Source organism: Pelophylax lessonae (genome assembly GCF_965119305.1).
Source record: "Pelophylax lessonae genome assembly, chromosome: 2".
In the NCBI taxonomy this organism is placed as follows: Eukaryota; Metazoa; Chordata; class Amphibia; order Anura; family Ranidae; genus Pelophylax; species Pelophylax lessonae.
In genome coordinates, this window is record NC_138769.1 from 102,997,762 (window position 1) to 103,011,909 (window position 14,148).

Genomic DNA, 14,148 nt, shown 5'->3' on the forward strand with positions numbered 1-14,148 from the left:
CCGCTCCGTGTGAAAGAGCCCTTACATTTTTGGCTGTAACATGAAATGTGGAAAATTTCAAGGAGTATGAATACTTTTTCAAGGCACAGTACAGGCGGCCTAACACTGCAATCTTATTGTACAATCGCTTTCATGCTGGGTTTGTTACGGGAGGCCAATTATTCTTCTTGATGGCATTAAGTAGCAGTATAGGAATTTCCTATAATACGTAGCACCATCTAGTGGCCAAATGAGGGATTTTAAACCTTAAATCAATTAAAAACATTCGACCAGCACAGCAAACATTCATTTTTGTCCCATTCGCACAGAACGAATATACATGCACTTTTACTAAACAAACTGCATTGCATTTCTTTTTTTTTTTTTTTTTGTGAATACCCCCCGTCCTCTTTCTGTCTGTCCTATCTCATCTTTTGAGCTATAACATGGTCTATAATATATAAAAAAAATTCTAAAAAAAATATTTCCATAACATCTCCGATGTGATAGAGGCTACCTTAATGGAAATGTTATGGAAATCTTTTTTTTTTTTCACAGAGAAAAGTTTATATATTATAGACCATTGTATAGTTAGAGAGAAACATTAGTTATTTAAAGGAAAACCTTTAAAAATGGAAAAAAAATGACTGCTCTTATGAAAATGCTAATTGCCTGGCTCTCATACTGCTCCTTTGTCATCAATCATTTCCAACCTGCTTTCCTAGAAAAAGTCTGCAGATCAGGGCTGGTGGGATTGGGGGGGGGGGCTTCTGATTGTATTTATTTAGACTTCACTTGCTGCATGTATGTTTTCTGGGTCAGTGATCCGGACAGCTTGATTTTCAGAATAAGGTCATAATGGCATCCAGTTCAGTTCTATTGGACGTTGCTAAGGATGTTGCTAAGAGCGCTCCAGCTGTTGCTGTTCACCTTCACCATCACAGCAATCTCTGATTCAAACCCCCTCACATGAGCTTTCTCTCCCCGGATGTAGTAGCTCTGAGCTCAGGGTGTAAGAGCTCACTCCTGTGATGGTGGGGGTGAACAGTAACAGCTAGGTGTCTCTTAGCAACGTCCCTAGCAACGCCCTAAAAGTTGTCCAGTCAGGCTCCATAAGGTACACAAATGGCCTACGCCTATAGCAAGGGCATTTTCCAATTTTAGTCAAAGTTGTGTAGTTTGTTTTATCTAGAGATGTTGATTACCTGCCTAGATAAACCAACCCTTTATCATTCGCATACACTGCATTGGAAATTTCCTACGGAAGGGCCCAACGTCTAGACTGCATCACATGACATCTGAATACCGCTGTCCGTTCGCCATCCTTCTCAATATTTTTAGTTTTTTTCCTTTTTCCTTTCAACAGCGAGTGGGCTAATTTTTTCCAGCTGTCCGAAATTTACATTTCAAAGCCAACTTCCAGTTGCTCCTCTATTCTGTAATGGCAGTATGTGTAAACTTTTATTGGGGCTGAAGATCTGAGCCCTCTGCTTCCAGTTCCTCTGGCGAAATCGGCGCTGGATCGCATTTCACACCGCGCTCAGAAATAGAGACGGCTTTGCTGCCGTGATTTTTATCTGGTGAACAGTAAAAAAAAAATCTCGTGCGGATTTCGTTTTTTTTTTTTTTTAGCTTTGGCAGGACAAATGTTGTTGGAGCTCCTTCACTTGTCAAGCATGCAAATCTGGGCCTTCTGTTTAGCTGGTGAGAGTGGAGGTGAATGCAAACACACGGAGTCACGCAAGCTGTTTACGCAGGCTCGCCGTCTGATGCACGTGGCTTATTTTAAGCCCGAGGGCTTGTCTGCCAGTTCTGAGCACTATTCCCATCTCAGGTGTGCCAAAAACTTCATGGATGTGCCCAAAAAAGTGAGGACGGATTATAAACGGTGTCAGGTTTGTTCTATCTGTGAGATTTCCTCCCCCTACTTCCTACGGTTTCACCTGACAGGAAGTGAGGGAGAATCTGCAACACAGACACAGACAGCCATGGAAAGCTGATGGGGGTTCTAACTTATAAACATATATTAAAAAAAAGAAAAAAAAAAAAAAACTTTTGTTTTGCTACCTTTGTTGCTGTTGGTTCCTGCACTTCCTGTCTGATTAAGGAATGGGGGATTACATGCCACCCCCTATGTTTGGTGTCATGCGGAGCACTGTTACATTAGCATTGTGGAGTGGGGGGAGAGAGTGCAGAGCCATTAGTGCTATGCATGAGCTCTCCTCCCCAACCCACCTTTTGCAAAAGGGGAAAGAAATCAAAAGACATAGAGATTCCATCATTGTCAACTGTCCCGGATTTACCGGGACAGTCCTGCATCTTGGACCCCCTGTCTTGATGATGCTGTGTCCCGTACTGTGTGAAAGAACCATTAGTGTTATGCGTGTGCTTTCCTCCCCCCACCGCACCCCACCCCACCTTTCACTGGAAGGGGGAAAGAAAGAAAAAAACAAAGAGCTTCCATCATTGTCAACTGTCCTGGATTTGCCGGGACAGTCCTGCATTTTGGACCTCGGTCCTGATGATGCCGTGTCCCGGACTCTGAGACATAAAGAGCCATTAGCATTATGCGTGTGCTCTCTTCCCCCCACCCCACCTTTCACTGGAAGGGGGAAAGAAAGCAAAAAACATAGAGATTCCATCATTGTCAACTCTCCCGGATTTGCCGGGACAGTCCTGCATTTTGGACCTCTGTCCTGATGATGCAGTGTCCCGGACTCTGAGACATATAGAGCCATTAGCATTATGCGTGTGCTCTCCTCCCCCACCCCACCGTTCATTGGATGAGGGAAAGAAAGCAAAAGACATAGAGATTCCATCATTGTCAATTGTCCCGGATTTGCCGGGACAGTCCTGTATTTTGGACCTCTGTCTCAATGATGCCATGTCACACACTGTTTCGAAAAGCCAGTAGTGCTATGCATGTCCTCCACTCCCACCCCAACCCACCTTTCATTGTTAGAGGGAATATAAGCAAAAGACAAAGAGATTTCATAATTGTCCATTGTCCTGCATCTTGGACCTCTGTTCCGATGAAGCTGTGTCCTGGACTGTGTCGAAGAGCCAGTAGTGCTATGCATGTCCTCCTCTCCCCCCACCCCAACCAACCCCAGCCCACCTTTCATTGAAAAAGCAAAATACATAGAGATTCCACATTTGCCAGGACAGTCCTGCATTTTGGACCTCAGTCCCGATGATGCCATGTCCCGGACTGTGAGACACAAAGAGCCATTAGCATTATGCATGTGCTCTCCTCCCCCACCTCATCTTTCATTGGAAGAGGGAAAGAAAGCAAAAGACATAGAGATTCCACCATTGTCAACTGTCCCAGATTTGGACCTCTATCCCAATTATGCCATGTCCCAGACTGTGTTGAAGAGCCAGTAGTGTTATGCATATCCTGCCCCCCCCCCCCCAACCCACCTTTCATTTTTAGAGGGACAATAAGCAAACAACAAAGAGATTTCATAATTGTCCATTGTCCTGCATCTTGGACCTCTGTCCTGATGAAGCTGTGTCCGGACTGTGTCCAAGAGCCAGTAGTGCTATGCATGTCCTCCTCTCCCCCCCACCCCAACCAACCCCACCCCACATTTGCCGGGACAGTCCTGCATTTTGGACCTCAGTCCTGATGATGCTGTGTCCCGGACTGAGTCAAAGAGCCATTAGTGATATGCATGTGCTCCCCCCCCCCCCACCTTTCACTGAAACAGGGACAGAAAGCAAAAGACACAGAGATTGCATAATTGTCAACTGTCCCGGATTTGCCGCGAGAATCCTGAAGATGCTGTGTGCCGGACTGTGTCCAGGGATCACAAAATCACCTTCCCTTTTATGACTTACTGAGCAAAATACTAATATAATAATAAATAATTCAAAATAGGGTGTTAACCAAGGGCATCATGGCTGTGCAGGACAGTTGCAGAAAGTGGGCTTTCTGCCTGGAAAGTGGGCATGTGGATGGGGGGGGGGGGGGGGGGCAGTGCCCCAGGTACTGGGACTAACATATAAGATTCTAATCCCTTCACTTTGCTAAAAAAAAAGTGTAATTATTGCTATTTGTATCTTCTTGGAAGAGATTTCACCTTCGCCTCCTGGTGATCACAACATCCCTTCAATGAGGACACAGGCGACCAAAAATACCCGACAAAGGTATTCAACTTCTTGCACTCAAAATGAAAAAAACTTTTTGCTTAGATTTTAAAACAGATTTCCATTTTTTTTTTTATTTTTTTATCCTTTGCCCAGACATTTAAAAAATTAGAAAATCTCACTGAAAAAACGCAACTTGATTCCAGTGCTGTCCCGTGAATAAACTGCTCCGCTAGTGGTCCTATTCTGGGTTGAATGTCTGCCAGTATCACTCACCTTCCTGGAAACCCAGGCTGTCATGGTCACACCCCCGAGGAGTACAGGTATAGGAGGAGAAGGATTCTGGGACATCACATAGATAGCATTAAGTGTGCCAAAGCAATGAGGATACAGTCTAGAGTATTTTTTTTATTATAATTGAAAGAACAAGCTAAAAAAAAAAAAAGCCATTGTGTTTCGGGGGTTCACAAACTCCTCCTTCGTCAGGGCTATATATATATATATGCTATATTGTCAAAAGTATTGGGACACCTCCCTTTACACACACATGAACTTTAATGGCATCCCAGCTTTAGTCCGTAGGGTTCAATATTGAGTTGGCCCACCCTTTGCAGCTATAACAGCTTCAACTCTTCTGGGAAGGTTGTCCACAAGGTTTAGGAGTGTGTCTATGGGAATGTTTGACCATTCTTCCAGAAGTACATTTGTGAGGTCAGGTACTGATTTTGGAGAGAAGGCCTTTAATTTTGTGCTTTAATGCATCCCAAAGGTGTTCTATCGGGTTGAGGACAGGAGTCTGTGCAGGCCAGTCAGGTTCCTTCACCCCAAACTCGCTCATCCATGTCTTTATGGACCTTGCTTTGTGCACTGGTCCAAATCATTTGGTGGAGGAGGGATTATGGTGTGGGGTTGTTATTCAGGGGTTGGGTTTGGCCCCTTAGGGCACTGGTCCTCAACTCCGGTCCTCAGGGCCCACTAACAGGCCAGATTTTAAGTATTTATTTGGGGAGATGCAGAGTAGAGTACTGCAATCACTGAGCAGCAAATTATATCACCTGTGATGTATTTCAGTTATCTTGCAAACCTGGCCTGTTAGTGGGCCCTGTAGGCCAGGGTTGAGGACCACTGCCTTAGGGAACACTTAAGGCGTCAGCATACCAAGACATTTTGGACAATTTCATGCTCCCAATTCTATGGGAAGAGTTTGGGGATGGCCCCTTCATGTTCCAACATGACTGCGCACCAGTGCACAAAGCAAGGTCCATAAGTGAGCAGTATATATATATATATATATATCTACATATAAAAGGTATAAAGTCTAAAGTCTTGTTCCTGGGCCCAAGGTGTCAGGACAACACCCCTTAGGGTACATCCCGGCCTTGGCATGGCTCACAGAACAGTGCTGGAGGGAGATGGTGGTGATGTCATAATGGCAGCATAGCTCTCTGGAGAACTGAAGACCACCCAATGCCGACTCTGGAAAAAGAGAAGGATGTCAAAATTAAAAAAAAAAAAAAAAAAGTAAAGTCTAAGAGTCCACTTCCTGGGACATAACATGACCATCCAGAAGACCCCAGAAAAAGGGGTTCCTTTGAAGGGAAACTTTGAAACCAGGCGCGGGATGGGGGATGGGGGATGGGGGGGGGGTTATTTTGTGAAAAGCAGAGTTCTGCTTTAATAGCATTGCCTTGCCCAGTTGTCACACTGCTATGGTACCAATTCCACTCTTCACCCTCCATGAGGGATTGCAGAGCCCTCACAAAGGCTCAGTGTTCAGAGGAGGCCGCTGCTCCTATACACGGCTCCGACTCTCATGCAGGAAGGAAGTAGTTTAATACCAAAACACAATTTTCATAGTGAAACTGACATTTACATGCACCTAAAAAATGTGTTTTTGTACAGCATAAAAAAATACAGTGCATATAAATATATATATATATATATGTGTGTGTATAAAAAATGTTTTCCTTTAAGGTCAAGGTGCCACGTTCTGCATGCACAGGCTGCCAGCCGTTTCCGCTGTTCTGGATGTATTAAATCCCAACACTGCCACCGGAGAACAGCAACACCAACGCAGATAGAAGCCCCGAAATAAATTTAGTTTGCCTCTAAATAACAAAAAAGTTTTTTTTTTCTTTTTTAATAGGATGATTGTTTGATTTTTTTTTTAAATAAAATATTTATTATACACCATTTTGTCATCAGTTTTCGGTGCTGCTGATCTGCTGACACCTCTTTGCAGCCTCTTCCTGTCTATGTGCACCCCCCAGTTATGGCTGCATGTCATGGCGTTCGATAAACATGGCATTCAATAAACGATCAAATTTAGTTTCCAATCGATCTCTTCCAATAGGAATAACTGATCTATAGTCGATCGATAGGGCACGCAAGGGTAAGTGGATTTTCACCGACAGTTAAAATATGGAGTAGTAACGAATTTATAAAAAAAAAATATGGAGTAGTGAATATGGTAGGGACCGCGTTCAATTACTTGTGTGAATAAATAAATAAATATAAATAGGTGATGGTGACAAATAATAAAATATATAAAAATATAAAAATGACTGAAGGGTTCTCCAATATATACCATAAAAATAAATTAATTCATAAAGATGTCTCCAATATGTGAAAAATCAATAAATAGATATGATCATTATATAAATGAATAAATTATAAATAGCCAATAAATATATTCAAAACAATTATAAGTGATAGTGAAAGTCCAAAGTGACTGTAAATATTACAATTAGTGTTATATTATATTGCAAAAGTGTCCAATTTGCTGAAAAAGTGCTCTTTGTGATTGATCTGATTGGTGAGCGGATAGCCGCGGAACAACCTTCACTCAGTGAAAAATTATTAATTAAAATATGATCGTGAGTTATTGATTGCATCTCAGTTTCCATCATGTAATCTCATGATCTGATCGATCGAAATAGGATTTGATTCACAGACAAACGATCTCAGGTTTGGTTCACAATTCTGCGTTTGTGCGTTTCTGCGCACGTTCCTGCAAATAGCGTGTAGGGCGTCCCATTCGCTTCAATGCCCTGCTCTATGCGCAAGAAATGCAGAAAAAGAAGGCTCGGATCCTTTTTCAAAGTTGTGCCGCTCTGAAAACGGATGGTGCTGGGGCACACATGAAAATGCGTTAGTAGGTGCGTGCGGGTACCATTAAGAATTAATTGCATCTCTGCATGTCTACTAAAGGGCAGCGCGTTTCTGTGCGTATCAGGAAAGCTCACAATTCTGCACGCGTTCCTCACCAGCACTAGTGCTGCCGATTGATACAACACAAATGATCTGCCTTTGGCCAATCGACTCAGTTAGCTCTCATTGATTTGTGGTGGTTGGTTCACACACCGCACTATCCCTGTGGGCTACTCATTATAGGGTCCTCCTCTTTATAGAGTCCTCCTCTTTATAGGGTCCTCCTCATTATAGGGTCCTCCTCTTTATAGGGTCCTCCTCTTTTTGGGTCCTCCTCATTATAGGGTCCTTCTCTTTATAGGGTCCTCCTCTTTATAGGGTCCTCCTCATTATAGAGCCCTCCTCTTTATAGGGTCCTCCTCATTATAGGGTCCTCCTCTTTATAGGGTCCTCCTCTTTTTGGGTCCTCCTCATTATAGGGTCCTTCTCTTTATAGAGTCCTCCTCTTTATAGGGTCCTCCTCATTATAGAGCCCTCCTCTTTATAGGGTCCTCCTCTTTATAGAGTCCTCCTCTTTATAGGGTCCTCCTCATTATAGAGTCCTCCTCTTTATAAAGTCCTCCTCTTTATAGGGTCCTCCTCATTATAGGGTCCTCCTCTTTATAGAGTCCTCCTCTTTATAGAGTCCTCCTCTTTATAGGGTCCTCCTCATTATAGGGTCCTTCTCATTATAGGGTCTTCCTCATTATAGAGTCCTCCTCTTTATAGGGTCCTCCTCATTATAGGGTCCTCCTCTTTATAGGGTCCTCCTCTTTTGGATCCCCATGTTTGCCTTGGCCTCAGGCCTGGTCCACCTTCAGCTCCCGGACAGAGCATATCTTTTGGATGTACTCCCACGTCCTCGCCAACCTTTTTCTATACACTGTTTGGATCGCATTTTTCCTTATATATATATATATACATTTGTCTTGACTGTCTCCTGAGGAAGTGGGCTTTGCTCCATGAAACGCACCGAGATTTCAGTCCAATATGTATTCATTTGACTGTATTCGCAATACTGTGTACATCTAGCGTACATAGGGCTGTCTTCACCGCAGGGCAAAAGGGGCAGCTGCCCCGGGTCCAGTCATTGTTGTGGGGCCCAAAGCAGCTGCCCCTTAAGCCTGCACTGCCCGCAAATAGTTGATAAGTGGATTCAAGAGGGCCCAAGAAAATGTTTGCCCAGGGTCCAATCAATATTAAAGACGGCCCTGCATATGCTAACATATATTTGTATCCTGGCCATTTTATTATGACATATTTACTGTTTACTATGTCGGATTTTTTATTCTAATATGGAATCGCGGGACGCATGACGCCCAAAAAAGGTACAAGAGCTTCTTTGGGGCGTCATGCGTCCCGCGATATTTTTTGCGCGATGTTACCGCGATTCGGCAGGCGCAAATCGCGGCAACATCGCACAGCGTTTGGGGTGCTATTGCAAATCACGGGCAACGCACATGCGTCCCGCGATTTGCAATGATTTCTGGATCTCGGGCAGAATCGCGGTGATTCTGCCCGCAATCGCTATGCTGACATGTGAATGAAGCCTTAGAAAAAAAGAGGGAAGAAATGCACTGGACTGCATCAAAAACGCTCCATAAACGCATCAAAACGCACTGGAACGCATCCAAAAGGCGCATGCAGTAAAGTATCTGGTGCTATGAACGGAATCCATCTTGTTACCAGCGGGAACACGCGTTTGCAGCAAGAAAATGTTCCAGTATACACTCTGCAATAAGCACTCGGTAAGTTCTGGCGCTCTTCCACCTGGCTGGGGCGGCCGAGTGTACCGCGAACAAGGCCGGGCCTCTTGGCAGACTCTCAATTATTTCTTTTTTTTTTTCAGTCCTAATAGTAACTGTAAATATGATTTCCTTTCATGAGTGAATTGTGGTTTCCCAAGGAGATAGAATTTTGTCACCTCTCATTGGCGGTTTTATCTGCCGGGATAAAAGGCGATTATTCTTTTAATTTTAAGCTTGCATGCAAAGCCGAGAGTTGCTAAACTGCTTTTCGCAGATGACAGACTGAGCTGACGTTAAAGGGGAACTCCAGGTAGATCTAAGAAAAACCACAAATAAATAGAGCTACATAGTTACATAGATAGTCAGGTTGAAAAAAGCCACAAGTCCATCTGGCTCAACCAATAAAAAAAAAAAAAAGCTAGGATCTGCTGAGGCCTCTTTGCAGCCACTTCCTGTCCGCGTGCCCCCCAGTTACGGTTTCATGGCATTCCTCCATAAACTATCAATTTAGTATTCATCGAGACATAAAGGATTTGTTATTATTAGAGTGTGTAGCTGAATCTCTCTTGGTATCAGCTTCCTATTATCCCCTATATCAGTGATGGTGAACCTTGGCACTCCAGATGTTTTGGAACTCTATTTCCCATGATGCTCAGCTACACTGCAAAGTACATGAGCATCATGGGAAATGGAGTTTCAAAACATCTGGGGTGCCAAGGTTCCCCATCACTGCCCTATATGGTGGTGGACTGGGAGAAGGAGGAGCCAATTAGGCTTCTCCTTCCTTATCCAATCAGCAAGCTGTGTTCAGATCCTTCCTGGACAGAGAAAAGAACAGGCAGCACTGGAAGTCAATCTGATCCTGCTTCACGCACTTATACTGATAGGAGGAGAGAGCAGAGTAAGCAGGTGACTCTTCAGTGTGCTGCTTCTCTTTCATCGTCTTATCGGCAAGCAGGGGGTGTGTTTGGGTGCTCCTTGGGCTGAGAGAGGGAGGGGCAGGACTGGGAGCCAATCAGGCTTTGCTGCATGCACATGTGCTGAGAGGAGGAGAGAGCAGAGTGAGAAGGATAACTCTCCAGGGTGCTGCTTCTCCTTCATTGTCTAACTAGAAAGCTGGGGGTTTGTTTGGGCACTCTGTGGACTAATAGAGAGTTGGGCAGCCAATCAGGCTCTGCTGACTGCCAGTATGCTGACGGGAAGAAATTAACATGAGCAGAGGGATGACTCCTCAGTGTGCTGCTTCTCCTTCATTGTCCAATCAGCAAGCTGGAGGTATGTTTAGGTCCTCTCTGGACTGGGAGAGGACAGGACAGCACAGGGAGCCAATCAGGGTCTGCTCCTGATGGAGGAGAGAACAGAGTGAGCAGAGGGATGACTCCGCAGTGTGCTGCTTCTTCATTGTCCAATCAGCAAGCTGGAGGTATGTTTAGGTCCTCTCTGGACTGGGAGAAGACAGCGAGCCGAGGGATGACTTTTCAGTGTGCTGCTTCATTGTCCAATCAGCGAACTGGAGGTATGTTTAGTTCCTCTCTGGACTGGAAAAAGACAGCGAGCAGAGGGATGACTCCTCAGTGTGCTGCTTCTCCTTCATTGTCCAATCAGCAGGCTGGAGGTATGTTTAGGTCCTCTCTGGATTGGGAATGGACAGCACAGCACAGGGAGCCAATCAGGGCCTGCTCCTGATGGAGGAGAGAACAGAGTGAGCAGAGGGATGACTCTGCAGTGTGCTGCTTCTCCTCCATTGTCCAATCAGCAGGCTGGAGGTATGTTTAGGTCCTCTCTGGATTGGGAATGGACAAGACAGCACAGGGAGCCAATCGGGGTCTGCTCTTGATGGAAAAGAGAACAGAGCGAGCAGAGGGATGACTCTGCAGTGTGTTGCTTCTTCTTTATTGTCCAATCAGCAAGCTGGGGAGGGGTGTTTAGGTCCTGCTTAAATACTGAAGCTGTAATGGTGGTCCTAGTCCTGGCTTTGCTGTCTGGCAGGGGGTATATGTCTCTCACCTAACCTATTACTGAAAAACCCTCAGTGAAAACCATCAGGATTAAAAAAGGGTTCTGATTTGCAAATCTTGACTTTTCTAAAGGCTGAGATTAAATTCACCCCTTACCCATGCCAAGCCCACTTCACCGGTCACAAAGCCTACCAATCATATTGAAGAACAGATAGACACTGGATGTGTGATTCAAAAGATCTTGGAAACAGCCAGGCAATCAGCATTTTCAGGAAGAGGCCAGGTCTCCTTTGAAACCACAACCCTGGTTGAAAGGAGACCTGTAGCAAACACGGAACATTGAGGTGTCTTGTTTATCTCTGACCTGCAATGCCCTTCTCACACAAACGCTTGGCGGCATTACCAGCTGCGCCCTGCTTTACTCTGCCCCTGCCAAGATCCTTCTTGTTTACACTTTTTCTTTATTTCCGGGAGTCGTATATTTTTTTTCCCACATGACGGCTATTTAAAGTCTAGTGCCTTGTGGACACTGCCGGTGAGATAATTGTCTAAGGCTCAATCACACACAAAGACATAGGTGTGGAGTGCTAAAAACAATGCGACTTGTCAGCCTGTGTGACGGGACAACTCCCAGAGTAAATCAGCCAACGCTGACGTCATGGAGAGGCCATTCACTCTACTTCCTTGGTGCTGCCAACGCATTGCAGGAAACTTACCGGCCAAAACCTAGGGGCTAGAATAAGGCCAAAGCTGGCCGGTAAAGGGGAAACTAGATTTAAAGTGGAATTTTCTAAAAAAAAAAAGTGCAAGTCCAGCCGGTTGCCTTCACTCCGTCTACGGCAGGCTGAAATATGCTGCAGATGGACGGGACTGAATGCCTTTTACACTTATGCGACCTAAAAGTCGCACGATTTCACCGCGATTTGGACTGGACTTGAAGCAAAGCCTATGTCTTTGGACCTCAAAACACATTAAAATCGTCCCAAAAGTAGTGCAGGGACTACTTTGAAGTCGTTGGGACTTGAAGTCGCACAGATATGAACTGTACTCATAGGAAATAATGGAGTATGACTTGTCATGTGACTTTGCAGTCCCAAATCGCAGGACAAGTCGCACAAGTGTGAAAGGGGCCTTATATACACAGGAGCAGCACAGTGGATACATGTCTGCCTGGCAGCACTAGCGTTATCAGTTTGAAATCCAACCATGATATGATCTGCATGGAGTTTGATGGTCTTCCTGTGCTTGTGTGGGTTTCCTCCCACACGCCAAATATATGCTGGTAGGTAATCTGGACCTGGTATGTAAGATACACTATGCGCTCCTTGAGGACTCATGTGAATGTACAGTACATGTAAGGTAAAATTGTCAGCTCTAAATACTTGTAATAAATAAATAACTTTACATGATCCTTTTACCAAAAAGAAGGTTTTTCCCTTTTTAAGTGCCAAGAAGCGAGGCTGCAGCCTCATGCCAGTCTCTTTTTGCTGAATAATATCTACATCTATATGTCTTTATTTATATATCTATTATATATTGATATCATTCTATTATATTTTATAACAAAATAATAATATATCATAAATTATTTTTTTTAAATAGTAATGAGTAATAAAAATAATAATCGTAACACTAATGTAAAAATAATAGTAATAGATATAATAAATCTATTAACATATCTGCAACTCTCTATCATGATAATATATATATATTAGCGATAGACCGATATGTTTTTTTCAGGGCCGATACCGATACTTTGGTCACAACGTATCAGTATCGGCCGATATGGGCCGATATTTTGTACATTTAAAGTTTTGAAAAATAAAGACAATTTTTGACACAAATCTGGTATTGAACATGTTAATTTTTGTTTAATGCTTAATGGCTGGCTTGCTGGCACCCTGTGGTGGGTGGCTGGTACAGGGCCTGTGGATGTGGGTGGCTGGCACCGGGCTGCTGTGGGTGGGTGTATGGCTGTGATACACTCCCGCGAGACTAGTCCCGACTCCAGACGAGGCTGTCCAAGGCGAATGACATCAAAAAAATATCGGCAATATCAACCAGATAACGATATATCGGGTAAAGTGCATATCGGCCTTGCCAATAATCGTTCTATCGCTAATATATATCTATATCTATATATATATTATACATAGATATGTATATGTGTGTGTGTATATATATACTGTACATATATATATATATATATATATATATACACACTGTATATATATGTGTGTGTGTATGTATATATATATATATATATATATATTATACACACTGCATACAATATATATAAAATAGAAAAATCAATCATGTATAATAATAAAATATTTATATAAAAACGTATTAATATAAAAAATAATTTTAATAACTTATAATAACATATAAAACTTTATTACTGTATAACATATAACTTTATAATATTATAACTTTTTACAACATTTCTACATCTCTCTAATATCTATCTGTATATCTGTATACTATTGTAATTTTGACAAATATTTTCTTTTTTTTTTTTTTAGTACCTAATCATTTTTCCTTTATTACAGTATAATAATAGTAATAATGATAATATAGATTATATCTATTTGTATCTCTCTCTCTCTCTCTCTCTCTCTCTCTCTCTCTATATATATATATATACAGTGGGTACGGAAAGTATTCAGACCCCCTTAAATTTTTCACTCTTTGTTATATTGCAGCCATTTGCTAAAATCATTTAAGTTCATTCTTCTTCCTCATGAATGTACACATAGCACCCCATACTGACAGAAAAACACAGAATTGTTGACATTGTTGCAGATTTATTAAAAAAGAAAAACTGAAATATCACATGGTCCTAAGTATTCAGACCCTTTGCTGTGACACTCATATATTTAACTCAGGTGCTTTCCATTTCTTCTGATCATCCTTGAGATGGTTCTACACCTTCATTTGAGTCCAGCTGTGTTTGATTATACTGATTGGACTTGATTAGGAAAGCCACACACCTGTCTATATAAGACCTTCCAGATCACAATGCATGTCAGAGCAAATGAGAATCATGAGGTCAAAGGAACTGCCTGAAGAGCTCAGAGACAGAATTGTGGCAAGGCACAGATCTGGCCAAGGTTACAAAAAGATTTCTGCTGCACTTAAGGTTCCTAAGAGCACAGTGGCCTCCATAATCCTCAAATGGA

At 43.0% G+C, this 14,148-nt stretch overlaps 1 protein-coding gene across 3 annotated transcripts in view; it reads right to left on the reverse strand.

The window, feature by feature from the left end:
• The window catches only part of RUNX1 (RUNX family transcription factor 1), a 412,164-nt gene that overhangs the window by 57,827 nt on the left and 340,189 nt on the right, over positions 1–14,148 (reverse strand). The gene's annotated exons all lie outside the window — the stretch shown is intronic.